The following is a 20,542-nucleotide window of genomic DNA, read 5'->3' as shown; positions in this document are numbered from 1 at the left end:
GTATATTTTTTTCAAAAAATAAGTAAATATTAAAATTAATAACATCAAATAGATTAAAGAAGATTAAAAAAACTAAAGATAAAAAAATATCAAATTAATCATTTATTTAATTTTTTTATTTTCATGATTCTTATATTTTAGCATGATGATACAGAATGCGTATTATTTAAATACTTAAGATATAAATTTAATATGTTTTGAATATGTCATTAGGAGTGTCAATAAGTGTTTTTTTCACAATTAAAAAAATAATAAATATAAATATAAAAAAGGAAAAAAATCAAATTAATTATTTTTATCATTTTTTTCAACAAGCACAATAAAAGAAATTAATGAAATTAAATACAAAATGGAAAAAAAATCAAACTAATTATTTTTCCTTTATATTGATTTTGAATTTATGTAGATTTAGACATCCAACAACCAATTATATTGATTTTGAATTTATGTAGATTTAGACATCCAACAACCAATTATATTGATTTTGAATTTATGTAGATTTAGACATCCAACAACCAACAAGAAAATTCAATAGTTTATATTGTTCTATGTAGATTTAGATATCCAAGAAAGATGGAATAAAATCAATTTTCTTTCTAAATTTAAAATTTTGAATTTATGTAGATTTACACATCCAACAACTATAATTAACTTTATTATAAGTGGGCTTAAATATCTAATAACCATAAAAGAAAGTCAAAATTTAACTTTTCCCTTTGTTAAATGTATATAATTTATATTTCTTTTTACTAAAGCCTTTCAATTTAGTATTATTATAATCATCAAAAAAATTAAAATCTTCCAACAACTAATTTACAAATTAATAAAGGGATTTAAAACTTAAATATTATATTTTATATAGTAATTTATATTAAGATACATAGTATAGCCAATTACACTACCAGTAAAGCCTTATAATCAACACAATTACACCATTTTACACTACATTTAACTTTTCCCTTTGTTAAATGTATATAATTTATATTTCTTTTTACTAAAGTCTTTTGATTTATTATCATTATAATTTAAAAAAAATTAAAAATTCCCAACAAATAATTTACAAATTAATAAAGGAATTTAAAACTTAAGCATTATATTTTATATAATAATTTATATTAAAATAAATAGTATAACCAATTACACTACTGGTAAAGCCTTATAAGCAGCACAATTACATCATTTTACATTACATTTACTTTTGCCTTTGTTAAATGTATATAATTTATGTTTCTCTTTACTAAAGTCTTTCCGTTTATTATCATTATAATTAAAAAAAATTAAAATCTTCGAACAAATAATTTACCAATTAATAAAAGAATTTAAAACTTAAATATTATATTTTATATAATAATTTATAATAAGATAAATAGTATAGCTAATTAAATTACTAGTAAAGCTTTATAATCAGCACAATTACACCATTTTTAAAGGTTTATAATTTGTTGCCCACTAAATCTCGGATTGACGTTGATCATGTGCTCGATTAAGATACTTATGTATGATCTGTGTTTCAGAACTACAGTCCTTCCTACTGCAAACAAAATCAAAACCTGCAATTAAGATGTACCACATGTATGGTTGTTCTGAGTCTAATTTACTACGGTAATTGAGATTAATATTTCCAACCAGAATGACATTTCTTGGATATGAGTTCCACGAAATCACTGCTACCAAGGAAACCGCCGCTTTGACAGACAGATTGGCTATGCAGTGAAAGGCACGAGGAAGGAACTGCGAGTCAGCAGAGATTGAGGTATTGCTTATTGAGTGGACAAGAGAGTCGCTATTGCTGGAAATGTTGGTCAAGAGATTTGAAGCGTTAAGTGAGCAATAGCCAGGCCTACCACTTCGTTTGGAAAGCTGCAGGCAATGTATCGATATAGCACTATTACGAATCAGATCGGACCTTGATGTACATTATGACCAATTTTCAATTTTAATCACAGAGCTAGAAAACCTTGAGTGGGGCTAAAAAAAATTTGAAGCACAAATTTTTTTTCAAGTTGGTTTGTACCTTAAGAGATTTGTACCTCATAGATACGTGCTAGATTCACGATTAATACAAAAATCACTATTCACTTCTTCTTCTTTAAGGGAGAAATATCAAATAAAGAAAAGCTCAATTAATAGATGAATCCATGACACATCTTTTACAATACTTCTACCTCTATATATACTACTTTATCCCCTAATACTACTTTATCCCCTAAGAACATTCTAGGGAAGGAAATTTTTAGTAGGAGAAACCTAGTATGCCTTCTTACAATAATTATGTTCATACTACTACATAGGCTTTATTTACTAATGATGGAATTCATTACATAACAATACATAGTATTCTATATGCTTTAGGGGTTAGAGATGTTAATGACTTTAACATTTTTAAAGAAACACATGAAGACAATTCAATCATACATTACCATAGGGTACATAAATGAGGATGTCTACTATTTAAATATTCAATCCATATAAGGTAGAGGAGCAAGAATTTTCTTGACATGATCCTTTCTTGACATGATCCTTAAATCAAACCTATCCAAAGAGACAAAATAAGTCCAATCAATCATCCATCGACATAAGGAAAATATCTATTATTTAAAGATGCAAGATATATCCCTAAATAAAAATATATTCAACCAGGGAAATTAAGTCAAGTCAATCCTTGATCACCATAGAATAAGGGATTATTACAATGTGTATTATTCAAAGATGCAATTTACATGGGATGAGAGAGTGAGAATCAATATTTATTAAATATATAAGACTTATTCCTAACTTAAACAATATTTAAAGAGACAATGCGAGGCCACTCAATCATCCATCAACTTAAGTTAGATGCAACATTTTATCATTCAAGGATGCAAGACATCCCTAAATCATATCATATTAAATGATATAAATCAAATCAAGTTAATCAGCTATTAACATAGGTTAGAGGAGTGAAAATATGTACATTAAGCATATTACTGATGTAATATAATGAACACAGATTTTGATACCGTGTCAACCTTTTTTAGTAACTTATTTAATTAGGTTTAATCCTTCTCGCATCTCTATTTAGATTGTTGACATGTTTTTCTAGTATCTTGTTTAATTCATGTTTTTCTAGTATCTTGTTTAATTCTTAAACACCTCTAGGTGTAACAATTTATTTTGGGTATGAATTTTACATCATTAATGCATAAAATATGCTTTATATCTATTAAATATTTTCCTAAGGAAAATTCATTCATGTGAATATATTGTAGACCCACACATTGTTCGCTAAATATATCCATTTCTCCAATATACATAGGTCAATATGATTAAAAGATGAGATATAGAGAATTATGTTAAAGCATGCATTAAAATTATTTTGTAACCAATACCATGTATGCGATATATTCATTGGAGGATGGAAAGAAATTAATTGTGAAATTTTCAAAGATAATGTGAATAAACTAGGACTCCAAGCGCTGTGATAGTGCAATAAAATTGCTATAATATCACATATACCTAAGATATACATTATTAATATTAAAAGTATGTGAAATACTTAATTAAGAAGATGTTTATCAATTTATTTGAATTTTGGTTTGATTAGAATTAATTTTGCTTGCTTTATAAGGTATGAGAGTGAGAATGTTTAGTATTAAAAGATGTAATATATATCTCTAAATCAAAATATATTTAAAAAGAGAAATAAATTCAATTTAGTCATCCATCAACATAGGGTAGAGGACTAGGGAATTCCTATTATTCAAAGATCCAAAGATACATCCCTAAATTAAAGCATGTTGAAAAAGACAAATTAAGTCAAATGAATCACCTATTCACATAACTTATATCAATGGGAATTCACATGGAAATATATTCAAAAAGACTAATCAAGTCAAGTTAAACATTTATTAATATTCAAAAACACTAATCAAGTCAAGCTAAACATTTATTAAAAAAGTGTAGAGGAGTGAGAATGTATATTATTCAAAGATGTAACTTACATTTTCCTAAATTAAATTATGTTAAGAAAATACAAGTAATTTTTATCATCTGTGAACATAGGGTGGACACATCTACATATCCATAAATCAAAGAATATTCAAAGAGAAAATCAATTCATGTCGAACATTTATCTAGAATATTTATTATTCTAAGACTCAATCCTTTATATAGAGTAGAGTAAAAAAAAAATTTATTACTCAAATGAGTTAAAACACATTCTAAAATGAAATTATATGTCAAAGAATAAACTAAATCAAATCAACCATCTACAAATTAATATATATTGTTCAAAAATAAAACTATATGCCTGTATATCAAAACGACAAATAAATGATTCATAACATAAAACATAACAATTACATTGTATATTATTCAAACATACTATACAATGATAATAACTATTGTTCAAAAATAAAATTATATGCCTGTGTATCAAAACAACAAATCAAATCAATCTTTTATATATATAAATATCTATTGCCAATCAATTATATATATATATATATATATATATATATATATATATATATATATCCAATCTCTCTCTTCCTAACCATGGTTTTTCCACCTATCCTATATGGTAAATAAGTAAGAATGTCTATTATTTAAACATACACATATCTATCATATATATGATAGATGAGTTGTCTATTATTCAATCATACAAAAATCTATGATAGACGAGTCAGAATATCTATTAGTCACATATTGAAGACATTCAACTAAATTAAAGCATATTTAAAAAAATTCAAGAATTTCAACCATTTGTTGATATAGGGTAGACAAATGAGAAGTTCTACCCTTTAAAGAGATAAAATAGTAATAGGTATCCTAAATTAAAGAATATTTATACAAGAAACTCAATTCAATTTAATTATCAATCATAATAACATATAAGACTAATTTTTATTATTATTAAAAAATGTAATATTTTGTATATATAAAAAAATATAATATTTCACATATATATAAAAATTTATTACTCAAGTGATATAAAACATATTCTAAAATAAAAGAAAAACTAAGTCAAATTAATCATCCAAAAAAATAATATATATGTTTAAAACGAGGAAAACAAATATCTACATATTCTAAAATAAAAGAAAACCTAAGTCAAATTAATCCTCAAAAACTAATATCTATTCTTAAAATCAGAAAAACAAATATCTAGATAAAAAATAATCAAAACAAAAATAAAATAAAATAAAATAAATCATTTATTACTATCAAATTTAAAAATTACATTGTATATTATTTAAAAATTAGGTATATAATACCATTTTTATTTGATAATTTTTTTTTTATTTATTAATTAAAAGTACACACTATATTTTTTCAAAAAATAAGTAAATATTAAAATTAATCGCATCAAATAGATTTAAGAAGATTAAAAAAAACCGAAGATAAAAAAATATCAAATTAATCATTTATTTAATATATTTTATTTTTATGATTCTTATATTTTGGCATGATGATACATAATGCTTATTATTTAAATACTTAAGATATAAATTTGAATATGTTTTGAATATGTGTCAATAAGTGTTTTTTTCACAATTAAAAAAATAATAAATGTAAATATAAAAAGGAAAAAAATCAAATTAATTATTTTTATCATTTCTTTTCAACTAGCACAATAAAAAAATTAATGAAATTAAATATAAAAAGGAAAAAAAAATCAAACTAATTATTTTTCCTTTATATTGATTTTGAATTTATGTAGATTTAGACATCCAACAACCAACAAGGAAATTCAATAGTTAATATTGTTCTATGTAGATTTAGATATCCAATAAAGATGGAATAAAATCAATTTTCTCTCTAAATTTAAAATTTTGAATTTATGTAGATTTACACATCCAACAACTATAATTAACTTTATTATAAATGGGGTTAAATATCTTATAACCATAAAATAAAGTCAAAATTTAACTTTTCCCTTTGTTAAATGTATATAATTTATATTTCTTTTTACTAAAGCCTTTCAATTTAGTATTATTATAATCATTAAAAAAATTAAAATCTTCCAACAACTAATTTACAAATTAATAAAGGGATTTAAAACTTAAATATTATATTTTATATAGTAATTTATATTAAGATAAATAGTATAGCCAATTACACTAGCAGTAAAGCCTTATAATCAGCACAATTACACCATTTTACACTACATTTAACTTTTCCCTTTGTTAAATGTATATAATTTATATTTCTCTTTACTAAAGTCTTTGGATTTATTATCATTATAATTAAAAAAAAAAAAATTAAAATTCCCAACAAATAATTTACAAATTAATAAAGGAATTTAAAACTTAAACATTATATAGTAATTTATATTAAAATAAATAGTATAGCCAATTACACTACCAGTAAAGCTTTATAAGCAGCACAATTACATCATTTTACATTACATTTACTTTTGCCTTTGTTAAATGCATAAAATTTATATTTCTTTTTATTAAAATCTTTTCATTTATTATCGTTATAATTAAAAATAAAATTAAAATCTTCAAACAAATAATTTACAAATTAATAAAAGAATTTAAAACTTAAATATTATATTTTATATAGTAATTTATAATAAGATAAATAGTATAGCTAAATTACTAGTAAAGCTTTACACCATTTTAAAGGTTTATAATTTGTTGCCCACTAAGTCTTGGATTGACCTTGATCATGTGCTTGGTTAAGATACTCATATGATCTGAGTTTCAGAACTTCAGTCCAGCCTGCTGCAAACAAAATCAAAACCTGCAATTAAGATGTACCACATGTATGGTTGTTCTGAGTCTAATTAACTACGGTAATTGAGATTAATATTTCCAACCAGAATGACATTGGTTGGATATGAGTTCCACGAAATCACTGCTACCAAGGAAACCGCCGCTTTGACAGACAGATTGGCTATGCAGTGAAGGGTGAAAGGCACGAGGAAGGAACTGCGAGTCAGCAGAGATTGAGGTATTGCTTATTGAGTGGACAAGGGAGTCGCTATTGCTGGAAATGTTGGTCAAGAGAATTAAAGCGTTAAGTGAGCAATAGCCAGGCCTACCACTTCGTTTGGAAAACTGCAGGCAATGTATCGATATAGCATTATTACGAATCAGAGTGGACCCGCCATGGCCAATGCAGCACAACCACCACAACGGCTCTCTCTCTTTGGACTCTACCGCTCATTCCAATCACACCCAGCGAGACACAAAAAGCAGTATCATATTTAACTGAGCCTGGTGCCACCACTAATTAAATAGGAAAGCCAGAGTTGATAGAAATTTACTACCTCACCATTTTCATGGCTTTCTCTGGAGTGAGTTAAGCCACAGTTGGAGTTGGATTTGGATTTGATATTAATAAAAAAATTTGAAAAACAGGCATGTTAAACACAAATAATTTGTATTATTTATATCTAAGTTAAATTACAAAAAGCCTATGCCTATAAAAATATTGAGAATATTGTCCATAAAATGTCTTTACAAAACTCCAACAACCAATTATGTAATTTTATTTATTATAAATATTATTTCTAATATAATTATCTAATTTTATTTATTATAAATATTATTTCTAATATTTATATAATTTGTCAAAGTATTCTTGACAGAATATTTTAGAATCAGAAATATAATAGTGAGCGAGGTCAACTGTTTATGGAATTTAAGTATGTTTATGGAATTATTTGACAACGTCTTGTCTAGTTCCGCGTGGTCCGCATTTTCCACCAAAGAGTATGTATTTACTTTTTCCTCTTCTTTCCTTCACATTTCTCTCCGCGAACCCTGATTGTTAAACTCGACATTCTCGCAAACAAACTCCCTTGTTTGTCTGATCGTGGAAAAATGAGATCCTCCTCCCTGTGCACCCTCCTCCTTATCGGTATCCTTGTTATTGCGTTTTGTGTCTTTTATTATGCCATCGCCACTAATAATATCGTTTTTTCAATATGCGCTCTCTTCAGTGTAGTGGTGGTTTCTTTTCTTGTGCTCGGCCGCCGCAAAAATAGCTGGGAACTTACTGCGACTGTGGAAGAGCAGAGCATTCAAGCGTTTATGAACCAACTCGACTCTACACCTCTGTCAGTGGAGAGTTTTCTGAATTATTATTCCTCACAAGTGCCCACCAGATATTCTTATGCCCAGATTATGATTTATACCAACAGCTTGGCAGAAAAGCTTGGTGAAGGAGGTTTTGGAAGTGTTTATAAAGGAGAACTTCCCACTGGACGTGTGATAGCTGTGAAGATTTTGGATGAATCCAAACAGAGTGAACAACAGTTTATAGCAGAAGTGGCTACAGTGGGGACGACCTGTCATGTTAACCTGGTGCGCCTCTTGGGTTATTGTTCTCAGGGATGCATCAAAGCTTTGGTGTATGAATATATGGTGAATGGTTCCCTTGACAAATATATCCACGGGGGCCTTCATGATGAGTTGGACTGGAAACAACTATATTCAATTGCACTTGGCACAGCTCGTGGTATTGCATACCTACATGATGAGTGCAGAAATCGCATCTTGCATTTTGATATAAAGCCTCACAATGTTCTGCTTGATGCCAATTTTTGTCCAAAAGTTGCAGATTTTGGTCTAGCCCGAATAACTAATAGAGAGGAAACTCACATCTCTGTTGCTAATAGAGGAACAGTAGGTTATGCAGCCCCAGAAATATGGTCTAGGATGTATGGAGTTGTCACCGATAGATCTGATGTATATAGTTATGGTATTCTGGTTATGGAAATGGTGGGAGGGAGAAGTAACATTGATTTTAACAACAGGGAAAGTGTGTACTATTCAGAGTGGGTCTTTAAGCTGGTGGAAAACGAAGGGTATGGAAGTCTAAGAGAAGGAAACATGTCGGAGGAGGAGCAGGAGATGGCAAAAAGGTTAAGTTTGATTGGACTGTGGTGCGTCCAGTTCGATGCATGTGGCCGTCCCTCGATGAACAAAGTTGTGCAGATGTTAGAAGGAGGCGCTGACATTACCGTTCCTCCATTTCCATTTCCGGTCGTTCAGTCTCCTCTGCAGCTCTCCCTCTGTGGCTCATCTTCTTCCACTCGTGCTTTGGAACTTCAAATGATAAATCCCCCGAGTACTGCTTTGGAAATTGAAAAGATAAATCCCCCGAGTACTAGGTAAATTAAAATACAGCATCAAAACCTACTTACTCTCAATTCATTGCATTTAAGAATGTAGCATATGTATCTGTTCGTGGCCTATTAATTTTAATGTTTTTAGAAGTGCTTGAATTTATTTTGATTGATTTCCGTTTTCGGGAATATGTTGAAATTTAATAAACAGAAACCAGGACAAATAATTAACTTGGTTTTTATTATTTGTAAATATTGTGTAAAAGGAATTTAGTTCAATTGTTCAGGATTTGTGTCTCAAGCAGTGGGTTCAAGTATCTTGAAATACCCTATTGGTCTTTGTGGCGGGTTAAATAATTAACTTGGTTTTTATTATCTGTAAAATTCTGAATATTTTGTTAAAGGAATTTAGTTCAAATATTCAAGATTTGTATCTCAAATAGTGGATTCAAGTCTCTCGAAACATCAAATTAATTATAAAATATTAATTCCATCAAGTACAATAACAAAATAATGGCAACCCTCGTAGTTTGTGAGAAATCACCTTAGTAGAATGCACTCATTACTCTTTAAAAGAGAAAATCAAAATAAAAAACCTTCTGACCTTCCTTCTGAAGTAGGTAGGTGAATCTTTCTTCTTCCTTTCTGAGCTTCTAGGGTCTTAGTCTTTCCCTTCTCCCTACCTTCTCTGGTGGGTATTACCCTACTCCTCTTCCTACGGGTATTACCCATTGACATATTCTAATTAGGAGCATCTTTACATATTAGCCATACAGCAACCACTCAACCCTTAACAACCAGGAAACATATAGTTAATAAACAAGGGAACTAGATTCATTAATGTTCAACCAGCCCTCACAAGATGAAATGATACACTGGTATGCAGTACCTTACCCTCAAAGAACCCTTAATTGACAAAAGAAAATCAAAATAAAAAACTATAAACTAATTGAAAATTACTGCTTTACTAGTTTGAAACTTTAATAATCACCCACATAGTAAGGTTTTGAATTTGATATTTTAATAGTATAACTTTCATCAGACCATTTTCTAAAACTTCGATGCCACCAGTTCGAAATATGTGAATTAAATGTGCCATGCGTTTTGTTACCCTAAAATAAATGCTTATTGAAATCCCAATCAAAATAAAAAACTATAAACTAATTGACAAAAGAAAATCAAAATAAAAAACTATAAACTAATTGAAAATTACTGCTTTACTAGTTTGAAACTTTAATAATCACCCACATAGTAAGGTTTTGAATTTGATATTTTAATAATATAACTTTTATCAGAGCATTTTCTAAAACTTTGATGCCACCAGTTCGAAATATGTGAATTAAATGTGCCATGCGTTTTGTTACACTAAAATAAATGCTTATTGAAATCCCTTTTTTCAAATGGAGAAGTGACGTTCAAGATTAGCTATACGTGTCTCCCGCATGGGCAACGAAGTATATGTATTTTTTTCTTCCACCGACAAAGTAATATATGTATTATTTTCATTAATCCGACTGCTGCATTTGCTTTGTCATCAAAGCCATCTTAGGCAGGTGTTGTTTATATATATATATATATGGCATTCGCTTTGACATCAAAGCCATCTTAAGTAGATTTCTCAGGTAGGTTGTTATATTTCTCATATTTATTTATTTATATTTATATGTTTGTAAGCATTTATTATATTTTATTATATTTATTTATAAGTATTTATTAATATTTCAATTATAAATTTAGTATAAATTTTTACGATATTTAAATTTAATTTTTTAATATTATATATATTTTAATCTTCTAATCCAAATGAATACAGTTGTATTTCTAATTTTGATTCATGTAAGTTATAAATAAATATATCTTCATTTTTGACCCAAAAACACATATATTTACTTTTTATTTATTTTTATTTATTTTTAATTTTAATGTTACATTTCAGATTAATATTGAAACATTTTTATGTGATGTGTTAGCATTTATAGTATTACTAGTAATATTTTTCTTGATATTGAAATTTTGAAATGTATTGTAAATTTTTTCCCTATTTTCTAAAATTTATGTAGAATTTGTATCTTGCAAAATTTATATAAAAAATATAATAATGGTAATTTATTTGTGAACCACAACCTTGTGAGCATCAATCCCTTTCTTCCAATTTTGGTTTTACCAATTTCAATGTGGTTGTTTTTTTATACCAATTAAGCATGTTATTGTGGTGTTGCCTATATTCTATAATATTAAACTTCCCCTTCTTTTTGGTATGTTTTTTGGATATAGATATATTTGTTATTAGTAGTTGGATTTATATATATTTATTGTCAATGTCCATGTGATTTTTCAGGTTACACTTATGTTTCTAGATTTTCTTCTTATAGCACTTTCAGATAGCTACATTAAAATTGTGATTTTTCAAGTTACACTTATGATTTTAGATTTTCTTCTTATAACACTTTTAAATGACTACATTGAAATTGGATCATTAAACATATGTTTTTAAATTTATTCTTTGAGGTTTTTATCAATGAGTCATCTCAATAGTAAATCATGGCTTAAAGATTAACATGCTATAGAAATTGTTAGGAGTATTGCATGGGTATTCACAAATTCAAGATTTTCATTATACTTATGGAATTACAAATAATGAAGGAAGTTGTTAAATAACAATTATCTAAATTATAGTTTATTTGTAACGTTAATCTTATGTTCCAATGTACACTTTTGTCCAATACTAATTTCTAATTCATTATTTCAATATTTTTAGATACATATATTATTTGACTTTATGGAGTGCTACATTAACTTTAAGCGGAGGATTCCACATTTCATGTAGTTAGGATATATGTTCAATGTCAAAAAATAATTCATGTGGATGTTTCTTTCTTATGTGTCTCTAGGTTAAGATCTCTTTAGAGGGTCCATTCTCATGCATGCACTTCAAAATCCCAGGTGATGTTCAACAAGTGTCTAAAATCTAACTCAATGTAATGGAGCTTTGGATTTAACTTTTCTCCCTTGTGTTAGTTTTTTTTCTTACAGTCTTGGAGTTTGCATATAAGTTTTTACATATTAAAGTTTGCATATAAGATTGATAGCTTTGAAGTGAGGATGTATTTTTTTGCTTCCTTTCTTAAATATGTTATGATAAATAAATATTTAGACTACACAAGGAGGACTACATGTGAACTGAGAGTTAAAGAAAGTTTTTATTTGATTAAGAATATGTTATGAATAGAAAGGACTATATGTTGATTAAACAAATCAAAGAAATAACTTTAATTTTCACATGATAGAAATATAATGAAGATATATTATGTTTCAAACTTTGTAGATGTTTATAAATTTAAATGTTATTTTTTCATAAATACAATTGCAATGAGGACTTTAAAATCTTTAGAAGCGAAATAAGTGACCATGAAGATTGACAAGTTATTGTCCTCTCACTATAACTTTCATATTATTAAATAAATTTAATGATAAATACATTTAATTATCATACCATTATTGAATTAACAGTTTATCCACATGACTTGAAATGTGTTGAAATAATGATTATGCAAGGACTCAAATAACTAAGGTATTGATTATGGCCATTTCACTTAATGTGAGAGCCCTTCCAAAGCATGGTCCCAATTTTTCTTGGAGAATTCACATTCTATGAACATTTTCATTGTTGTTTCATTGTTGAATTGGAAAAGATCACACCTTCATTGACCTTGAATACCTATTTTTGAAATCTTTTCATGCTATCAAGAATTGTTTATGTTCAATTATCCAACAAAATGTATTTATTTTGGGAATACCATCCTAATTCCATATATTCGACCAAATGCATAAGAGGGCCAGGGAATATCTAGTATTAGTATCCCATTTTGATAGGATATGAGGAAAATTCTAGAAAACCATTGACATCCTTGAACTTTTCTCAATAAGGGGTGCTACTAGCAATGGCCATGTGAAAAGCAAAGGAAAGATGTTCGAGATGTGACAAGATGAAATTTAAGTTCTTTCTACACAAGTTTCCATCTTGATTCTAATTAGAAATAACATATAAAGAGTGATTTAGTGCTCAAGTGAATGACATGGATGATTCTTCCTACGTATGTGTGCTGGAATATTTGGCTCAAAAGAAACAGAACAATATTTCAAGACAATGTCATCAACCCTACAATAACAACTCACATAGCCAAAACATTTCTAGTAAAACATACGAGGGACAAAAATCCTAAGCTTTATAGACCTCATATGATAGATACTTGCGAGGAAATATGGGATTTCCATTACAACATCTAGAAATTATCTATTCTTCCACACATTAGAAAGAAATATTGGAAACTAAATCTCTTAGGAGATTAGTTCAAGATGTAGGTTTTAACCCCATACAGAAATTACCTGCTTACGAATTCTAAAACACAGAAAATAAACAATGCGAGATCATAACATATAAAACACATATACACAGAGATTTTCCCCTGGATCCCAAAACCGGGACTACCAGATTTTTCATTATTTTCCTTTCAATGTTATAATACATATTTATACATGCCGAAGCATCCAATACCATCGACTGAAAACCATTGCATCCAAAAAACATGTGCGAAAATCATGCACAAAACCATAGGTGGGTCTGCCCAACCTAACATAGGGTCCAAAACCAAATTTTTCTGAGACGCTGCCCTGGACCCCATAAAGTGGGGTTATGGGTGCCCCTTAAACCCCCTGTTAACTATGTGGAAAGAATATAACACAACCCAACACAGGAAATGGACATGTCCACATATTAACCTTACATAATTTTGTTTGATGGGGCCTAAAAGAAAAACCCAGGGGTGGTAGGTGTGGTGGAGTACTCTATAATCACAATAGGAAAAATGGAATTATGCTATTCATGGAGACTAGGTACAACATCCAATAACTAAGTAGGAATGTAAAACCTCCTACAAGGAATCATCTTGGTCAAGCATTAGCTCACTTATTAAAGTGCGGGACTCCAATAATACAATCAGACATCTCAACCTTAGAACTGCCCCTGCAACCTTAAACAAAGATCCCTTTACAAGTGAATTGTGGAAATCCCCTCTTCTTTTCCTAAAACCTAAGCCAAACATATGATAAGAGAATTAAATAGGATAATAGGCTCATTAGCCAATGAAGAAATAGAAATCATACATGGTGTCAAAACTAAGGAAAGAACCAAAAAGAGTCAAGGGATCTCTACTTGAATGGTTCATGAGGCACAATACTTGCTAAGGTTTTGCAAATGGGGTAGCAAGCTAAGTGGGCTTGATTGTGGGGAAAAACTCCACAGTTAAGCGCGCTTGAGCCAGAGGAGTTCTGGGATGGGTGACCTCCTGGGAAGTCCTGGTTACCGGGTGCAAGCCCCGGAAGTGATGATTGATGCTATGTGATTCGTTCTCCACATTTCACTAGTTTCAATCCCACTTCTTCACCCCTGTGAGCATCACCCGATGCAATGAGTGCTAAGTGAACTATTCAAAAATCATGAGAAATTAGTCACTTTACGACTACCTCTCATGGAAATGGTCATACTTTGAATGACTTACTTAACGCAGTTGAATCCCAAAAATGATATCTAATATAATGCACTGCGTAAATCCCCCACACTTAAATTCAAAAAGAGTCAAGGGATCTCTACTTGAATGGTTCATGAGGCACAATACTTGCTAAGGTTTTGCAAATGGGGTAGCAAGCTAAGTGGGCTTGATTGTGGGGAAAAACTCCACAGTTAAGCGCGCTTGAGCCAGAGGAGTTCTGGAATGGGTGACCTCCTGGGAAGTCCTGGTTACCGAGTGCAAGCCCCGGAAGTGATGATTGATGCTATGTGATTCGTTCTCCACATTTCACTAGTTTCAATCCCACTTCTTCACCCCTGTGAGCATCACCCGATGCAATGAGTGCTAAGTGAACTATTCAAAAATCATGAGAAATTAGTCACTTTACGACTACCTCTCATGGAAATGGTCATACTTTGAATGACTTACTTAACGCAGTTGAATCCCAAAAATGATATCTAATATAATGCACTGCGTAAATCCCCCACACTTAAATTCAAAAAGAGTCAAGGGATCTCTACTTGAATGGTTCATGAGGCACAATACTTGCTAAGGTTTTGCAAATGGGGTAGCAAGCTAAGTGGGCTTGATTGTGGGGAAAAACTCCACAGTTAAGCGCGCTTGAGCCAGAGGAGTTCTGGGATGGGTGACCTCCTGGGAAGTCCTGGTTACCGGGTGCAAGCCCCGGAAGTGATGATTGATGCTATGTGATTCGTTCTCCACATTTCACTAGTTTCAATCCCACTTCTTCACCCCTGTGAGCATCACCCGATGCAATGAGTGCTAAGTGAACTATTCAAAAATCATGAGAAATTAGTCACTTTACGACTACCTCTCATGGAAATGGTCATACTTTGAATGACTTACTTAACGCAGTTGAATCCCAAAAATGATATCTAATATAATGCACTGCGTAAATCCCCCACACTCACATTCATGGAGTTTGTCAAGAAAAAGGTATGTGGATGATATCATGGGCTGTGTGTGCCATTAATGGTAAGTTACGACTCCATCAAGTGGATGAAAGGATCTAAAATGTAAAAGGATGACATACACATTTTTAATATGGGGGGTTATGGAGATGAAATTGGTAGTATGTGTGTGACAAAGATTGAATAGTTTTTTTTTTGGTCAAATAAGAGTGGATCTTTCTATTAACTGCAAGAAAGATTACATATGTTAAATGGATTTACAAGAGTAAGGACCATCAAGGGTTACCCTATAAAGAGTAACCAACTACACAACTTGAAATAAACCTGAAACCCTCAACCTGAGTGTTGTGGGGAAAAATGCCTATTTAGGACGATCCTATCCACCTAAGGTGTGATAGCGCCTTAGCAACAAACGAATGCAGCTATCATGATTTCTTCCTTTATGAAATATGAAAGAGAGGAGATCGGCAGACTTATCGTTATCTTCCGGTTGTCCCTCGAACTAGATCCTCTTCTCTTTGTGTGTCCACAGCTACTTGCCTCCTCGCTCGATCAAGAGAACAGCTACTTGAATCCCGCAAGATCACAAGAGAGCAGCTACCTGTGACAAGAGAACAGCTACTTGCAACAAGAGAAGAACACAATACAAAGGCAAATATACATATTCATAAATGATTCAGGATTAGAAGTAAATCAAATATACTAATGCAATTACACAAAATACACCAGCATATAGGAAAGAATCAAGATAGCTTTATTGAAAGTAACAATGTTCAGGAAGAGGTACAACCCATAGGGCTCCAACCCAGCATCTCCTTCCCAGCAGAATGGACTTCCTTCTTCAGCTCCTTTCAAAGCATAACACACCCAATATTTCTAGCCACAAACCAACAGAAATTCTTTGCAAATACCAAATTCCAGCCTCCCTTGACCTCATGGAGAGAGATCTATATATAGGAGTTTTGGAGAGAGGATGAGTCAGCTTGAGGCTGGTATGAAACTAACTAGTGTCCTCTCCCACTTCAGTTCTTGAGTCCACTTGGAGGTTCTTGCTTCCACTTGGAGATTTGGAACCTTTTACTCATTACCAGTCGAATTCCCTGATGCAAGTGTCATTTTGGAAGCTTCCTGGGCATTGACACCTTGAGGAATGATTCTGCCACATGTCCAATCTCGTTCAGCGCAGGTAGCCAGTGTTGGAGTTGACATTCAGCGCAGGTAGCCAGTGTAGCAGTTGACATTCAGCGCAGATGCTCAGTGGAGCAGTTGACATGATCCTGAATTGACTTGTTTTTGAGCAGTTTCAGGTGGAGAACTTCTGTGAATTGCTGTGGTTTGTTGGCCTTGTTCCTCTAGGGGTAGGAAAAACATGTTTAGGGACTTTGGATCCCTTAGATTATGGAAATTTCATGCTCAATGTTGTAAGGCACAAAAATGTCTATAACAGTTGCCCCCTAAAGTATGAGGCCGTTTATCGGGTGAAATGCTTTATCCAGGAGGGTCTGAAGTTCATCCATTTGCTGGGAGGAGACCTGTAATAAGATACAATACAATACATTATGATTCATACTGCTTTCATGATCTAGCTGAGGTGGGCATTCCCATGCTCAGCTTTATAAATTCATTTTTTGTACATAGAACAGACGATCGTCTGATGGTAGACTGATAATTTTGGTGAAATTATCATCCTTTGAGTAGGATGATCATCTGCTGCAATGATGTACATGTCAAATGTCTTTATTTTTCCTGAATATATATCGCAGCCCGGATGGATGAAACTAGATCCGGGGTCTTCAAACTCGTTCGATCTTCACTCTAAGTACAAGTCGATCCATGTGAGAATTGCGCTGAAGTCGAACATGGAAAGACATCGCTTGATTACCGGTCAATGAGGTAAACCGTTAACAAGCGCGAGAGGAATCACCGATAAGGATAATGACCCTCAAGGTACTGCAGTACAATTCACGTGGTGTGAATAAAGGACTTGGCGTCGAACACCACTCAAAATCTTCTGGTCGAAGGTCATTGATGTATACCTATCGCCGGAAGTGAGAAACTTGCCATTGAGGCATGCAAGATTCAAAGTACTGAAGGGGTTGTTCCTAGATCAACTTCTTGGATAATGAGCTGATGTCGACAAGAAGCGATCCGTCAAAGGAGGGCCTTAACGCAGTTGAATCCCAAAAATGATATCTAATATAATGCACTGCGTAAATCCCCCACACTCACATTCATGGAGTTTGTCAAGAAAAAGGTATGTGGATGATATCATGGGCTGTGTGTGCCATTAATGGTAAGTTACGACTCCATCAAGTGGATGAAAGGATCTAAAATGTAAAAGGATGACATACACATTTTTAATATGGGGGGTTATGGAGATGAAATTGGTAGTATGTGTGTGACAAAGATTGAATAGTTTTTTTTTTTGGTCAAATAAGAGTGGATCTTTCTATTAACTGCAAGAAAGATTACATATGTTAAATGGATTTACAAGAGTAAGGACCATCAAGGGTTACCCTATAAAGAGTAACCAACTACACAACTTGAAATAAACCTGAAACCCTCAACCTGAGTGTTGTGGGGAAAAATGCCTATTTAGGACGATCCTATCCACCTAAGGTGTGATAGCGCCTTAGCAACAAACGAATGCAGCTATCATGATTTCTTCCTTTATGAAATATGAAAGAGAGGAGATCGGCAGACTTACCGTTATCTTCCGGTTGTCCCTCGAACTAGATCCTCTTCTCTTTGTGTGTCCACAGCTACTTGCCTCCTCGCTCGATCAAGAGAACAGCTACTTGAATCCCGCAAGATCACAAGAGAGCAGCTACCTGTGACAAGAGAACAGCTACTTGCAACAAGAGAAGAACACAATACAAAGGCAAATATACATATTCATAAATGATTCAGGATTAGAAGTAAATCAAATATACTAATGCAATTACACAAAATACACCAACATATAGGAAAGAATCAAGATAGCTTTATTGAAAGTAACAGTGTTCAGGAAGAGGTACAACCCATAGGGCTCCAACCCAGCATCTCCTTCCCAGCAGAATGGACTTCCTTCTTCAGCTCCTTTCAAAGCATAACACACCCAATATTTCTAGCCACAAACCAACAGAAATTCTTTGCAAATACCAAATTCCAGCCTCCCTTGACCTCATGGAGAGAGATCTATATATAGGAGTTTTGGAGAGAGGATGAGTCAGCTTGAGGCTGGTATGAAACTAACTAGTGTCCTCTCCCACTTTAGTTCTTGAGTCCACTTGGAGGTTCTTGCTTCCACTTGGAGATTTGGAACCTTTTACTCATTACCAGTCGAATTCCCTGATGCAAGTGTCATTTTGGAAGCTTCCTGGGCATTGACACCTTGAGGAATGAGTCTGCCACATGTCCAATCTCGTTCAGCGCAGGTAGCCAGTGTTGGAGTTGACATTCAGCGCAAGTAGCCAGTGTAGCAGTTGACATTCAGCGCAGATGCTCAGTGGAGCAGTTGACATGATCCTGAATTGACTTGTTTTTGAGCAGTTTCAGGTGGAGAACTTCTGTGAATTGCTGTGGTTTGTTGGCCTTGTTCCTCTAGGGGTAGGAAAAACATGTTTAGGGACTTTGGATCCCTTAGATTATGGACATTTCATGCTCAATGTTGTAAGGCACAAAAATGTCTATAACAGTTGCCCCCTAAAGTATGAGGCCGTTTATCGGGTGAAATGCTTTATCCAGGAGGGTCTGAAGTTCATCCATTTGCTGGGAGGAGACCTGTAATAAGATACAATACAATACATTATGATTCATACTGCTTTCATGATCTAGCTGAGGTGGGCATTCCCATGCTCAGCTTTATAAATTCATTTTTTGTACATAGAGCAGACGATCGTCTGATGGTAGACTGATAATTTTGGTGAAATTATCATCCTTTGAGTAGGATGATCATCTGCTGCAATGATGTACATGTCAAATGTCTTTATTTTTCCTGAATATATATCGCAGCCCGGATGGATGAAACTAGATCCGGGGTCTTCAAACTCGTTCGATCTTCACTCTAAGTACAAGTCGATCCATGTGAGAATTGCGCTGAAGTCGAACATGGAAAGACATCGCTTGATTACCGGTCAATGAGGTAAACCGTTAACAAGCGCGAGAGGAATCACCGATAATGATAATGACCCTCAAGGTACTGCAGTACAATTCACGTGGTGTGAATAAAGGACTTGGCGTCGAACACCACTCAAAATCTTCTGGTCGAAGGTCATTGATGTATACCTATCGCCGGAAGTGAGAAACTTGCCATTGAGGCATGCAAGATTCAAAGTACTGAAGGGGTTGTTCCTAGATCAACTTCTTGGATAATGAGCTGATGTCGACAAGAAGCGATCCGTCAAAGGAGGGCCTTAATGAATTCCACATCAGTGACACGGAACGGAGCTAATGATTTTAATGGAGGTGAAAACGATCTGTGGCACATGATTCAGGGTGGCGGTCATGAATGGATGAAGGATAATGTATGGCAGTGGATGGGACCTGGTTGACTCTTTCTGAACGACTTCTCTTGAACATATGGCGACACTGATGCGATGGATTGGTAGCATTACCCCAAGTATGGATGGTATGGCGAGACCATGGTGATGTGACCGGTGAATGAGACAACCCAACCTGATTGTGGTACGGAGGAAAAGTGTCATGTTCAAGAGCGACCTGCTACCATCAAAGTTTTCTTGATTCTCTCCCAATTTTTCCCCAGTCATTGCTGACCAGTACCTCTTTATTTTTGTCAAGCTTGAGGAGGATAACATATGCTTGTTCTATAACCTGCCCTTCGGGCAAGCCCATCGCTATGTTTTAACGAGCCTAGCGATAGGGAAACTCATTCTCGTCTAAAGACAAGTTTGTCGCTATTTAGTGATTTTAACGAGTCTAACGACAAGGATAACTCGGTCCTTTTCATTTTTAGAGAGTCTGAAAAGGTACATAAAGTT

General features: G+C 32.6%; 1 pseudogene; it reads left to right on the top strand.

Annotated features, from left to right (window-relative positions):
* The first annotated feature begins 7,761 nt into the window (after positions 1-7,761).
* On the top strand, positions 7,762-9,183 carry LOC149164002 (LEAF RUST 10 DISEASE-RESISTANCE LOCUS RECEPTOR-LIKE PROTEIN KINASE-like 2.5 pseudogene; annotated as a pseudogene).
* The last annotated feature ends 11,359 nt before the right edge of the window (positions 9,184-20,542 follow it).

This window comes from Pinus tabuliformis, chromosome 5_1, assembly GCF_031772625.1.
Source record: "Pinus tabuliformis cultivar Carrire ecotype Pingquan chromosome 5_1, CPIR1, whole genome shotgun sequence".
NCBI lineage: Eukaryota > Viridiplantae > Streptophyta > Pinopsida > Pinales > Pinaceae > Pinus > Pinus tabuliformis.
Note: the sequence above shows the minus strand (reverse complement) of the source record. Positions and strands in the feature narration are given on the sequence as shown.